Here is a 12,877-nt window from a genome sequence, read left to right as displayed (position 1 = left end):
TTTTTTTTTTCTGCAGTTCTGTTTCAAATCCATTCCTGAGATAATAGAAATGTTTGACTGACACTACTTGAGATGAAGCCTCACACGACACTGCCCCATGTTGTCATTGAAGGTCGAACCCAACCAGACCGTCATTTTGAGCTTTTTTTTTTATGCCTTTAACGATTCAAAGTCGCGCCTTACAGTACATGTGCCGCCATTAGCGCAAAGAGTCTGTCGTTTTTTTCATTAGGTCCTTGTTGAACTTGGAGCCTGGATTGCCTGTGGTCGTAACTTTTACAAGCCAGCTGATGGCCCGTGAGTTACTGCTCCTGCTGCAGCTCTTTCTTTTTTTTTCAGTGCAGCTGTGGAAGATTGGTTTTTTCCATTTCTCATCTTTCCACAATGCAAATCGCCCGTGGAAGTGTCCCAGTCCTTCTTGGAAGGTTCATTTAAAGTTCTCTGGCTCCAGGGAATGGCAAGGTTGTTTTTCTTTTATAAATCAGTTTTTTTTTGTGCAAACTGTTGAGGATGAAACATATGGACAGAAAATAAGAAATACGGTGTCTTTAAATTAATGATAGGTTTTTGGTTTTTAAATAAAGAGTGTTCATTTAACTATACTTTCTCATTAAACTCCCATACAGTGTTTTTTTTTTTTAATAGCTTTTATAATTTGGAATGTTTTCCTTGTGGTTGTTGCCTGCTGCTGTCGCCACTGTCATGAGACGTACTGACTTGTTTCATTGCAGCGCAGAGCTGGTGGAGAGGTCTCACTCGGACGAAGAAGAGGAACATTTAATTTCCTTAGTCCATCTCGTCTTTGAAGCACAGGGACGTTTTGTCAGTGTAAGTACAGTACATTGCGTAAAACTCTTCACGCAGTCTCTGCCCCTCGACTGGCTCTTTTAAAATCCATCCCCAGATGAATACGAGGTCTCGAAATATCGAGATCAGTTGTGGCCGCCCGGCTGAGAGTCGTCCTCCACGCTTCAACCCTCCCTCCTTTCCTTTTTTTCACTCTTCAGTCACACCTCGGCTGCACATCACTCGTTGCCACTCTCCTCTGAATCTGCCACAGTCTTTCTTGTCGCACACACAAGCTGCGCGTCCCAGTTTCTTACCACATACTGTTTACACAAGAAATAAACATACTATAATGTTTTATATTGCCAGGAAAATTGTGCAATATGCACCGTGCACTCCAGCTTTTTGTTCCCGGAGCTGTGCACAATTAGGTTAAATGTTTCCAGTAGTCACCACCTCCGTCCACAATACACTCAAACAGCAAGTGCTTTTTAGAAATCTACAAATACTTTTTTGGTTTACCTTATGTCACCCTTACACCTTAAACCCCTTCATACTCAGAAGCTGCGTATAGCATTGCTATGTAGAATGGAACTGGGTCAAAGCAACATGGTGGAAATCACAGTGGAAATCCTGGTAATTCTTGAAAAACAACTCACAGCAAAGTTTATTGGATGAAGGCCACAGGTCTGCCCTGATTGTGTTGACGTCGACAGATCATAGAGTCGGAGGATGAACCAAGACGATGGAGAACACCGGGAGGAATGACAGGACGCCATGACAGTGCCAGGTGGACTGGGTGACAGGAGCGCGATGGCGAGGTCATAAAGTAACAAAGTGAGCATTTCTGACATTTTATACCGTCGCCCTGAAGTGATTCTATCCACCTGCTGGACTGGATGTAAGATGTGTTATCTCGTTCTCCTCCTTTGCTTTAATTTACTACACTGATGGTCTGACAGCTGATATGATGAGCAGAAAAATACTTGGGCCTTCATTTGTAAAAGGTGGATTCTCCGATGAATCCTTAAATGATCTTGATGTAATTTTTCACTTTTCCGCAAGAGTTTGATTCATGAGATCGAGTCTGCCCATTTGCAAAACCTGTTTTGCATCTGTCTGACACACACGCCACGTTGGGGATGGTAATAAATCCCGCATTCCTTGCAGATTAATTGACACATTTCTACGCAGCACCATTGGCATCTTGACGTAACGTTGTGGAAGCTGAGAATCCGCTCATGAGCCCATCAATTTTCTCCGAAGAATGAAGTTGTTTTTAAAAGACTAATACAAGCGACATTAAAATTTTAGGCCATTTTGTGTCACATCTTTCATGCGGCCTGCGTGCAGCTCACCATGGGGGCTCAACATGTGGTTCCCCGCGCCTGCAGGAACCTCAGCACAGCAGGCGAGTAATGCGCCGCGATAGATATAAACCTGGTCTAGAATGGATGCACGCCAAGTTGATGATCTACGCTGTGACTTTGACTTTATTTCCTGCACACGTGGTGCGATCTAATGCAATTCTGGTGCGCTTCTGCAGATAGCTTGAAAAATGAAATTCAACTCGGACAGAAGGACATAATTTATTTAAAAGGCTCATTGAAGAATGAGGAATGTTCACTTGGCGTGTTCTTCGGACCCCGTGAGGGATCAAAAGTGTTTTTAGCTGCTCTACAGGAAAATCCAATCCCGGTTCCTTCGTCACCTCCAACCAGCTGCGCGTTCGCAGCACGAAGTCCATGTCGGCTTTGCCACTTTTGTCACGTTTCATAGTTTTCTCAGTCTTCAAATTCCAACTTCAGAAAGGTGTGGCAGAACGGGGGTATCAAATATATATATATACACACACACGTATATATACACATATATACATAGATATTTATATACGCATATATATATATATACTGACAAAAAATATATCACATAGGTTCTAGTTGTTTTTAGACATTTTTAATACCTTTAGAGCTGCATTAAAGGTTTTTATATTAATAACAGTGCGATGTAAAAGGAGTTTTAATGCCTGTTTCGCAGCTCAACAGAACATTTGGTCCAGGAAAGCCTGCAATTAAAAGTTTCTCTCAGTTTTTTGTGTGTTTTCTAAGTAACTAGTGTCATAAAATAAAGAGAGGCCGCTTATGTACAGGGCCCAGAATTTGGTGCTACACCCCTGCAAGAAGCTGCTAACATGTTAGCCTTGATTTTTGTGCGACCATGCAGAATATGGTAACACACATTTAACCATGTCGTTGTGGATTTCTGTTTCCACGTGACAACGTATTGCAAACTTAGATTTCTTACGCAGTGCACATAGAAACATAGCATTAACGTTAACTACAGAAATGGACTTGCAGCTCATTCCTCAGAGGAATCCCTGTATTCCATCTCCTGTGCTGCCTGCTGAACATATCAAGGTCCAGAAACGGAACTTTTCCGAGATTCTGAGGCTGTTTTATTAATTCACTGGTGGGGTCTCGCAGTGCCCGTTCCTTGGTGGAGCAAGGGGACAAACAGTGTAACTGTTCCATTGAGCAGACGTGGAAGATAATCATGAACTAAAGAACACGGCATTGGAGATTGAGAATTCATTTTGCTGCACTGTAATTCAGCGTTTTGGGGCTCGAGACACAATTTCACATTTAAATGCTTGTTATTCCTCCCGATGAGACGTGTTTGTGGTGCAGGCCACAAACACTGGATGTATGTGTGCATCATGTCTGCGATTGGGGGGGGAACGAACAAACGCCACAAGAAAAAGGGAAATGTCCCGGCGGAGTGCTTCTGCCGCTGCGTCTCTCAGCGGCGCCGGTGGCTATCTGGCAGGCTGTAAAGAAGCGGGATGATCCCCGCGCCAACGAGTGGAATAAGACCCTCGAAGGACTTTAGACAACATGATATTGTCTACAGCCGTGCTGTATACGGCAGATGCGTGGCAGAATATTTCTATCTTCGTGAGATACTGTGTTGTACTTGCAGAGCCTGGAGGTCTGACCCGATTTTACTGTTACAACAGCTTCAAAGGAAAAGATCCCGGACAGTAAATACGTCTGAGACATGCACGTGTGTATCGCCATTCAGTCAGAAGCAGCGCAAAGCCTCCGCGTAAACAGCATTTAACTGTAAGAGGGATTTTGGATGATAATATTGCAGTCCGAGGCGAATCCCCCTTGCAGGGCTGCACTATTTGCGAAACACTTGACATGCCAGATTTTAATTTAACTTTTAATTTAGTAGTTTATTTGACACATTGGAAATATGTTAATTCACCTTCTTGCCGAGAGTCAGATGAGAGAGTTGACAGCACTGCTGTGGAACCAACTGGCCTGGCTCCGTCCAGAGGGAACGTAAATCTATCAGCACCTCTCAAGCTCACTAATTGACATGTGATGTCTGGTTTGTTTAGTTTAGGTTTTTTTTTTATCCCAGGAACCAAAGTGTAGAAAATGACATGGTGCCATTTTACAGCTGTCAGACTATTTCTTGGGCTGGGAGCTATGACTCAACACCACCACCACACGCACACACACACACACGTACGCACGCATGCATGCACACGCACACACACACGCACACACACGCACACACACACACACATACGCACGCATGCATGCACACGCACACACACACACACACACACACACACACGTACACACGCATGCACACACAAACCCATGCACACACACACACACACACGTACACGCACGCACGCACACACACACACACACACGATAATGTAGGAGTCCGGTGCAAAAGCCGTTAATAATAATAAGCATAACACAAGTACACCTTCATGTGTCACCTGAGGACAAGGCCAGCCTTTGTTGTCAGTCTTTATGCTAAGCTAAGCTAACTGGTACACAGAGGTATTGATCTTCTCATATGGCTCTTGGCAAGAAAGTTTATTATTATAATTAAGAATAAGAATAATACACAATAATACACACAAAGACCTTCACAAAAGGATATAACTACAATCAAACAACAATAAATGCCAATAAAAATAAATAAAAATCACATCATGAATGAAACTATAAAGACATGGCCTCTGATTTGTAGCAGTCCTACGTGTTCTTTCTAATGTCAGGTTGACTGCGTCTCTGAAATCGTCAATGAAGGAGTCAAACGTTGGATTTAGAACTTTTTTTTAAGACTGTTCGTGTCATTGGACTTGACATTGTCTCGCGTCTCTCCTCTTCCCCTCCCGGTGATCATCAGTCTATAATTCCTCTCGGCTTGACGCGGCCCAGTGTTTGGGATTTGGGGCAGCAGTTTAGGATTAGAAACATACACCAACAGAGAGCAGGGGGGGGGGGGGGGTGTCTCGCACCCTTGACGTGCCGATCCACGTAATTAATCCGCCCCTGGCTTCACTAGACTTCTGCCACATTTCCCGATGACACTAATAATAAGGCCTAATTATGTGATGTTGCAAAATCCGAGTTGGTGTCTAAAACGTGTCATTTAGGTGGAGTAATGATGCATATGACGTATTGTACTTTTAATCACCGCTGTTTTGTCCTTTGTGTGTGAGGAGCCGAAGCAGCGAGGCTTTGCATTTCAATAAATCCACTTGATTAGGGCGTGTGCCGGTGGTGGCTGCTGCTGCTGCTGCTGCTGCTGCTGCTGCTGCTGCTGCTGCTGCTGCTGCTGTTGTTGTTGTTTTTCGGCAGATACTGTTTACTCTGAGCTCTGCCTCCCCAAAATCCGCCCCCCCCCGCCCCCACCCTTCCGCCTCTCTCCTGGAGACGACTCAAAGACCCCCCGCTGGCAGCTCAGCACAGCAGCGTTATCTGGCTCCTCCGCTTGCCCCGTCTCTCTCTCGAACCGCCGCCGATGTGTCAGCCACGAGCAGCGGGTCACAGTCGCGGCAGGCCGCATCTTCCCGGCTCGAGAGAGAGAGAGAGAGAGCCATCCAGCAGAGCACCACCAGCAGCTCTCCCCGACCCCCCCCCCCCCCAAAAAAGGGGTCCCCCTGTTTCTTTTCCCCGCATCGCGCCATTGTTGCATGTGAATCAACACAAACGAAGGGGCATGGAAGTGGACGTTCTGCTGACGCCCGTGGGGGGAATCGGACGTTATACGCCGCATCTTCAACGGGATGCTTTGGAAAAAGCGTCGCTCACACACACACCTAGTGAGGAGTAACAATTTGCCCCTGGAAGCCGTGTAAAAATATGCACAGTGCGTGTGGACCAGTGCACGCAGCTCAAGCCTGGGAATGAATTTATGTTTTTCACCTCGCTTTTTGGAACGATCAGGTTCATTCCTGTTCCGTTCCCTTTCCCGTTCCCGTTCCCATTAGGAGCATGAATCCAGAATCCAGCTGCTCTCGAGGCCACCTCGTCCCGGCAGGTCGTTCCCGATGGAGTGTGGGAGTTTGTTTAGGCCTGACTAGGATCATGATGCCAACGGCTGCTGAGTCCGGGGAACCTGAGCACGTGCAGGCGCAGTCGAGGGCCATGCTGAGGCTTGGGGCATGGCTGGTAGTAAAAACTGGCTGTGAGGAAATTCTATGAAGATGTTCTGCACCGTAACAATGACGAAAGGACAAAGACAAAAAGGCGTGCAGGCTTCCTCTCTGTCCCGCAAACACCAGCCACAATTTCAAATGACTTTTTCGTCTGCCTACTTCGACAGAACTTTTTGTTGCGTATCTTTAGAACCTCCATCTGAATAATTACCCGTCTTAAAATAAAGTGGCACCGCATCGACTCAAAGTGGGATTTTTTGAGATTTTGTTTTTGTTTTAGTGCTGAGCCGAAAACCAATATGACTTTTTTCGTGAGTCATTTTCTAAAATTGGCAAAGGAATTGCTTATTGCAGTTTTTTTTTTTATTTACTGGGGTGTGTTTTCTTATCTTAGTCAATAAATCGAGGGTGAGCAAAGGCCCTGGTCAGTTTTTTGCGCATTATAATGGATTCTCACATGATTTTCTACTCCAACGAGCTGCACCGGACTCCAATTGCAAAAGTGGAAATACAGGCTTTGTGCTGAATTATGAACCTGACCATTGGAGTTATGTTTAATGCTTTAAAAAAACAGGCATTCCTCCCCCAGGCTTGTTATGGTATAAAATACTATCCTTTTACTGAATTTAGCTGATTTGCTGCGTTACATAAAAATGAGTTGAACATATATCAGCAGCTCAACCATCCTCATCCTCATCCTCATCCTCGTCCTCCGTCCTCCGTCCTCCGTCCTCATCCTCCGTCCTCATCCTCCGTCCTCTGTCCTCATCCTCCGTCCTCATCCTCCATCCTCCGTCCTCATCCTCCGTCCTCTGTCCTACTCATCCTCCGTCCTCCGTCCTCCGTCCTCCGTCCTCCGTCCTCCGTCCTCATCCTCCGTCCTCATCCTCCGTCCTCTGTCCTACTCGTCCTCCGTCCTCATCCTCCGTCCTCTGTCCTCATCCTCCGTCCTCATCCTCCATCCTCCGTCCTCATCCTCCGTCCTCTGTCCTACTCATCCTCCGTCCTCTGTCCTACTCGTCCTCCGTCCTCATCCTCCGTCCTCTGTCCTCATCCTCCGTCCTCATCCTCCATCCTCCGTCCTCATCCTCCGTCCTCTGTCCTACTCATCCTCCGTCCTCTGTCCTACTCGTCCTCATCCTCCGTCCTCCGTCCTCCGTCCTCATCCTCCGTCCTCATCCTCCGTCCTCTGTCCTACTCGTCCTCCGTCCTCATCCTCCGTCCTCTGTCCTCATCCTCCGTCCTCATCCTCCATCCTCCGTCCTCATCCTCCGTCCTCTGTCCTACTCATCCTCCGTCCTCTGTCCTACTCGTCCTCCGTCCTCATCCTCCGTCCTCTGTCCTCATCCTCCGTCCTCATCCTCCATCCTCCGTCCTCATCCTCCGTCCTCTGTCCTACTCATCCTCCGTCCTCTGTCCTACTCGTCCTCATCCTCCGTCCTCTTCCTCCGTCTTCCGTCCTCCATCCTCCGTCCTCCATCCTCATCTCCGTCCTCTGTCCTCATCCTCCGTCCTCATCCTCCATCCTCCGTCCTCATCCTCCGTCCTCTGTCCTACTCATCCTCCGTCCTCTGTCCTACTCGTCCTCATCCTCCGTCCTCATCCTCCGTACTCATCCTCCGTCCTCTGTCCTACTCGTCCTCATCCTCCGTCCTCATCCTCCGTCCTCATCCTCCGTCCTCTTCCTCCGTCGTACTCATCCTCCGTCCTCCATCCTCCATCCTCATCCTCATCCTCATCCTCCGTCCTCCGTCCTCCGTCCTCATCCTCCGTCCTCTGTCCTACTCATCCTCCGTCCTCTGTCCTACTCGTCCTCACCCTCCGTCCTCCGTCCTCCGTCCTCCGTCCTCATCCTCCGTCCTCATCCTCCGTCCTCTGTCCTACTCGTCCTCCGTCCTCATCCTCCGTCCTCTGTCCTCATCCTCCGTCCTCATCCTCCATCCTCCGTCCTCATCCTCCGTCCTCTGTCCTACTCATCCTCCGTCCTCTGTCCTACTCGTCCTCCGTCCTCATCCTCCGTCCTCTGTCCTCATCCTCCGTCCTCATCCTCCATCCTCCGTCCTCATCCTCCGTCCTCTGTCCTACTCATCCTCCGTCCTCTGTCCTACTCGTCCTCATCCTCCGTCCTCATCCTCCGTCCTCTTCCTCCGTCTTCCGTCCTCCATCCTCCGTCCTCCATCCTCATCTCCGTCCTCTGTCCTCATCCTCCGTCCTCATCCTCCATCCTCCGTCCTCATCCTCCGTCCTCTGTCCTACTCATCCTCCGTCCTCTGTCCTACTCGTCCTCATCCTCCGTCCTCATCCTCCGTACTCATCCTCCGTCCTCTGTCCTACTCGTCCTCATCCTCCGTCCTCATCCTCCGTCCTCATCCTCCGTCCTCTTCCTCCGTCGTACTCATCCTCCGTCCTCCATCCTCCATCCTCATCCTCCATCTTCCGTCCTCTGTCCTACTCATCCTCCGTCCTCCATCTTCCGTCCTCCATCCTCCGTCCTCCATCCTCATCTCCGTCCTCTGTCCTACTCATCCTCCGTCCTCCATCTTCCGTCCTCATCCTCCGTCCTCATCCTCCGTTCTCATCCTCCGTCCTCCGTCCTCTGTCCTCCATCCTCATCTCCGTCCTCTGTCGTACTCATCCTCCGTCCTCCATCCTCCATCCTCATCCTCCATCTTCCGTCCTCTGTCCTACTCATCCTCCGTCCTCCATCTTCCGTCCTCTGTCCTCCGTCCTCCATCCTCCGTCCTCCGTCCCGTCTCTGCCCCTGTATTTCCCCTATGGTTTTTGTTTTTTTCTTTTTCTTTATCACCCTGAAAGAGTCCACTCACACGCTCCCACTTAATTGTTTTCCCGTCTCTCTGCCCAGCATCTGTGGAGAGTGAATCTTACTCATGAAGGAAAAAAAAGACTGTCACTGTAGTCATCTGGTCAAAAGAGAGGATTTATTTCATTCCTCTCCGGCTGCATTGATCTGTGGAGCTACCTCAGCCGCGTGGGGAGATTGTGTTCCACGCAGGCCTGGTGGGCAGGAACGTAGAACCGACATGTCACCATCCTGGCGTCCAGTTACAACGTCACTGTACTTGAAAACCGGGTTTAAGATTTTGAAAATATCTTCCTGTTGTTGTCAGAAACCACATTACCCTGTTGGTTGATCCCGTGTCTATAAGAGATTAAGGGTTTTTCCACAGGGGACCAGGACAGTGTCTTCTGTTGCTGCCACGTCAAGCTCTAGTTTGAAAGTGGCAAAGACTGAGACTTGGTCGAGAGAAGTGCAACAAAAGTTGATCACGCTGATGGTCGGCATTTGTGTAACGTTCTCTGTGTTCAACGACTTCGCACTACTTAGCGCAAGCCACAAATTCAAACTGAGGATGATGTGAATGTCTTTGGCAGTATTGGACAAAAAATTTTAAAAAATGGCTTTAAATGAAAGTTAAGGGACCACCCCGACGGCCACATGGGCGTCTTTGATCGACTTAATGGTGATTCATCTACATGTTGTAAGAAATATTTCACTCAAAACTACATTGATCTACAATCAGAGCATCACCAAAGTCAGTATCATGAATAATAATCCAACTTGTAGATGTTGAAAGATTTCAAGGACTAAAACTCTCCTTTTGCGTGAGAGGAAAACTTTGGGGGCGTTCCCCAAAACTAGAATCTATCCTCCCGTGAACTGTGAATGTCTGTGCTATTACAAAAGTGTCCCGTATTTATTAAATGTTATTAGCTGACTTGGCAGACGATACCTCCAAGTAGTAAAAAAACAAAAAAAAACACTGACAAGTCAAAGCTGGATGTAACTACGCCGAGGACCAGATGTGGGGAGCTCTGTGTGCAGGTCGGCACAAAGGTATCGGCAGTATTCATGGGAAGAATTCGAAAAGAATGTGAAAATCAGAGGGTTTTTGGACCCAATTGATTGAGTCAACATTTGGTCGGTGGAATTGCCCGTCACTACAGAGGATTTTGGCAGGACATAAAAGAGAAGGTTCGAAGAAAAAAGACAGGACTATTGACAGCCCATTTGATCCATTGTACTTTATACTCTGGGAAATACCCAAAGATGTTAATGACAGGGGCCCAAATATATCTCTCACACGTACGGTTGCCTGGAAAACGAGAACTATAAATTAGATGAAAGCACCAGTGCCAGACTTTGATTCGGTGGATTTAAAGCAGGCTGAGACAAGTCGACACAATGAAACAGATGACGGCACAACTGCAAATTAAGAAGGAGAGCTCTCCCTGCGAGGTTGGACTCATGTGATTTCACACCTGAGGCTATAAATGTCTGGATGAAACAACACGGACTGCACTTTATGACTTGGACAGTACTTGTTACCTCTGAGCCGGTGTGTCAAGAACTGTTTGAAACGGTCCTTTGTGAAATCTGTAGCTGAAAAAGCAAAAAAAAAACAAAAAAGCATTAAAAAAAATCACGATCCACATCTTTTTGTTCTTATTTTTTTGACACAGACAATTAAAGGACTAAGGCAGTAGTTTGACATTTTGGAAAATAAGAATTTGGAGACAAATATGACAAACAAGCAAAAGCAATAAAATGTGGTTTTACAGTAAATCGTGAACATGTGCGATCGGTCATAAAACCTGTTTACATTTCAGCTTTCGCACGGATTAAACACAACAAGACATCGCATGTCCCTTCATGAGCTCCAGAGTGGTAGATGAGGCGAGCCCCCCCCCTCATTGCACCAAGCTCCGGCTCCTTATTGAACCGATAGACGTGAGAGTGGGACCGAGATTCTCATTAACTCCTAAAGGCCCATTGGACTGAAATGAAAACGGTCACAGGGCTCGTTGTTTTTCCGCAGGCGGTACGGTGCTGTGGAAAGGTTCCAGGCACTAAAAGCAAATTGGGAATGCAACGAGTAGTATTTTATGCATCTGTTAATTGCCTGCAAAGCACGGGAAAACGGAGGAAGAAGAAAAAGTACCTTCGTCGAATCCAAATTTGGTTGAGGGGTACAGTTGGGTTGGTGGACTGCTTGGGTAGATTGTCAACGCATCCTCTGTCTCACCGTCTTCTCCATCTTCGTGTAGATGAAGACTGACTCGGATCTCGCACCATGTCGCTGGAGACGTTTGACCGCTGGCTGCATGTCTGAGGTCGTGGTGATGAACCAGTTGTGGACTGATCAGATTTCTCCCCGATGGTAAGGCGTCAACCGAAGTACCTCAAACTGTCCAACGGTGCTCTACATGTTTTCTGTTCCTTTATGGACAGTGACCATATGGTTATTATAATTGTTTGACTCTAAACGAGGGGCAAGGTTGGGTCAAATCCCGTGTATAAAGTTAGTAGTATAAAGTTAGAGATCCAAAGTTTAAGTGATGGATCAAGGTAGCATCTCTTCAAATGCTCAGAAAGTCCCAAAAGTGAATCTGGGATCAGAGACAAAATGTCCTCGACAGCAAGAGCAAGAGCAGCGCGATGGCTGGCAATCAAAGGCCGAACCTGGGATTTAAAGCTTTAAAAATGAAGACACTGTGATATTATAAAAAAAACACAGTCTCATATTGTGTATATGGATGGTAGAATGACCTGTGACAACAGTTTTGTTTCTGCACCGCGCGACAGGAGACGGCATCTGAAAGGAGCAGAAGCAGCATTCGGTTTGGCAGATGGCACATGAGAACGGCCCTCTGTACCTTAAAGATTCACATGAATGAATGTTAAAACCTGAGCACATCAAGGTTTGAAAAACTTCACTGGATGAGCCCCATTTGAAATGTGTTTTGAACACGAGAGCGAGGGCCTCCGACTCCGGCTACTGGTCTTGGGAAAGCTGATAAATGGGGCTCGTCATCAGGAGGCTCAGTTGGACGTGTTCATCATGGAGAGGAGAAAGTCCATGAAGAAGAAAACACAGACGGAAACCTTTGAAACGGTGAGTCTTGAAGCATCGGGGGGGGGGACATGTTTTCCTTGGCGATATCACGAGTGCAGCAGGGCGGTTTCTGCGCAGGCAAGCGATTATATTCCTGTTTTGAAAGGCGGCCACTCACGGTGACGTGAGTCCTTATTTCAGCACCCGAGCATACGCTGCCGGCCCGATGCATCGTCATTGGTTTTGCCGCGTGAGTCTATGCAAAGTCCACCGCGTGACCGGAAGAACACGTGGACGCCGACACATCCTGCTCTACTCTGATCTCGGAGTCTGGCTGATGCAGGATTTGCTCCCATTCGGCTGAAAGGGCGTCGGCGAGGCCGAGCGCTGATGTTGCGCGATAAGGTTCGACTCGCTGTCACCGTTCCAGCTCCTCCTCAGAGGCGCTGCATGGGCTTGAGGGCGGGACCGCAAAGTTTCTTTCAACATCAAACTCCGAAAAAGCCACTTTTAAACTTCGTCCACCTGGCTTAGTTCACAGGAACATTTTCTGTTTCAAATAGGAACGGGTAAATGGGAGTTTCCCTTAAAGCCACAGTGTGTAACATTGAGAAGAACCTGATTGTAAAAATTAAATGCAGCATATTGTTCGTATATGTATAATCAACAAAGAACCGATGTTTTTTCGTCAACTCTGAATGAGTTAAATAGAGTTACGTGAGGCGGACCCGACCTCCGTGTGTGTCGCCATGTTTGCTACGTC

General features: G+C 47.5%; 1 long non-coding RNA gene across 1 annotated transcript; it reads left to right on the top strand.

Moving 5' to 3' along the window:
* The first annotated feature begins 576 nt into the window (after nucleotides 1–576).
* LOC118302436 lies at nucleotides 577–12,133 on the top strand. The gene is made up of 4 exons (XR_004790549.2): nucleotides 577–828; nucleotides 1,503–1,623; nucleotides 11,327–11,439; nucleotides 11,865–12,133. It is a non-coding gene; the product is annotated as an uncharacterized LOC118302436 (long non-coding RNA).
* Nucleotides 12,134–12,877: the final 744 nt, after the last annotated feature.

This window comes from Scophthalmus maximus, chromosome 4 (genome assembly GCF_022379125.1).
Source record: "Scophthalmus maximus strain ysfricsl-2021 chromosome 4, ASM2237912v1, whole genome shotgun sequence".
Lineage (NCBI taxonomy): Eukaryota > Metazoa > Chordata > Actinopteri > Pleuronectiformes > Scophthalmidae > Scophthalmus > Scophthalmus maximus.
Note: the sequence above shows the minus strand (reverse complement) of the source record. Positions and strands in the feature narration are given on the sequence as shown.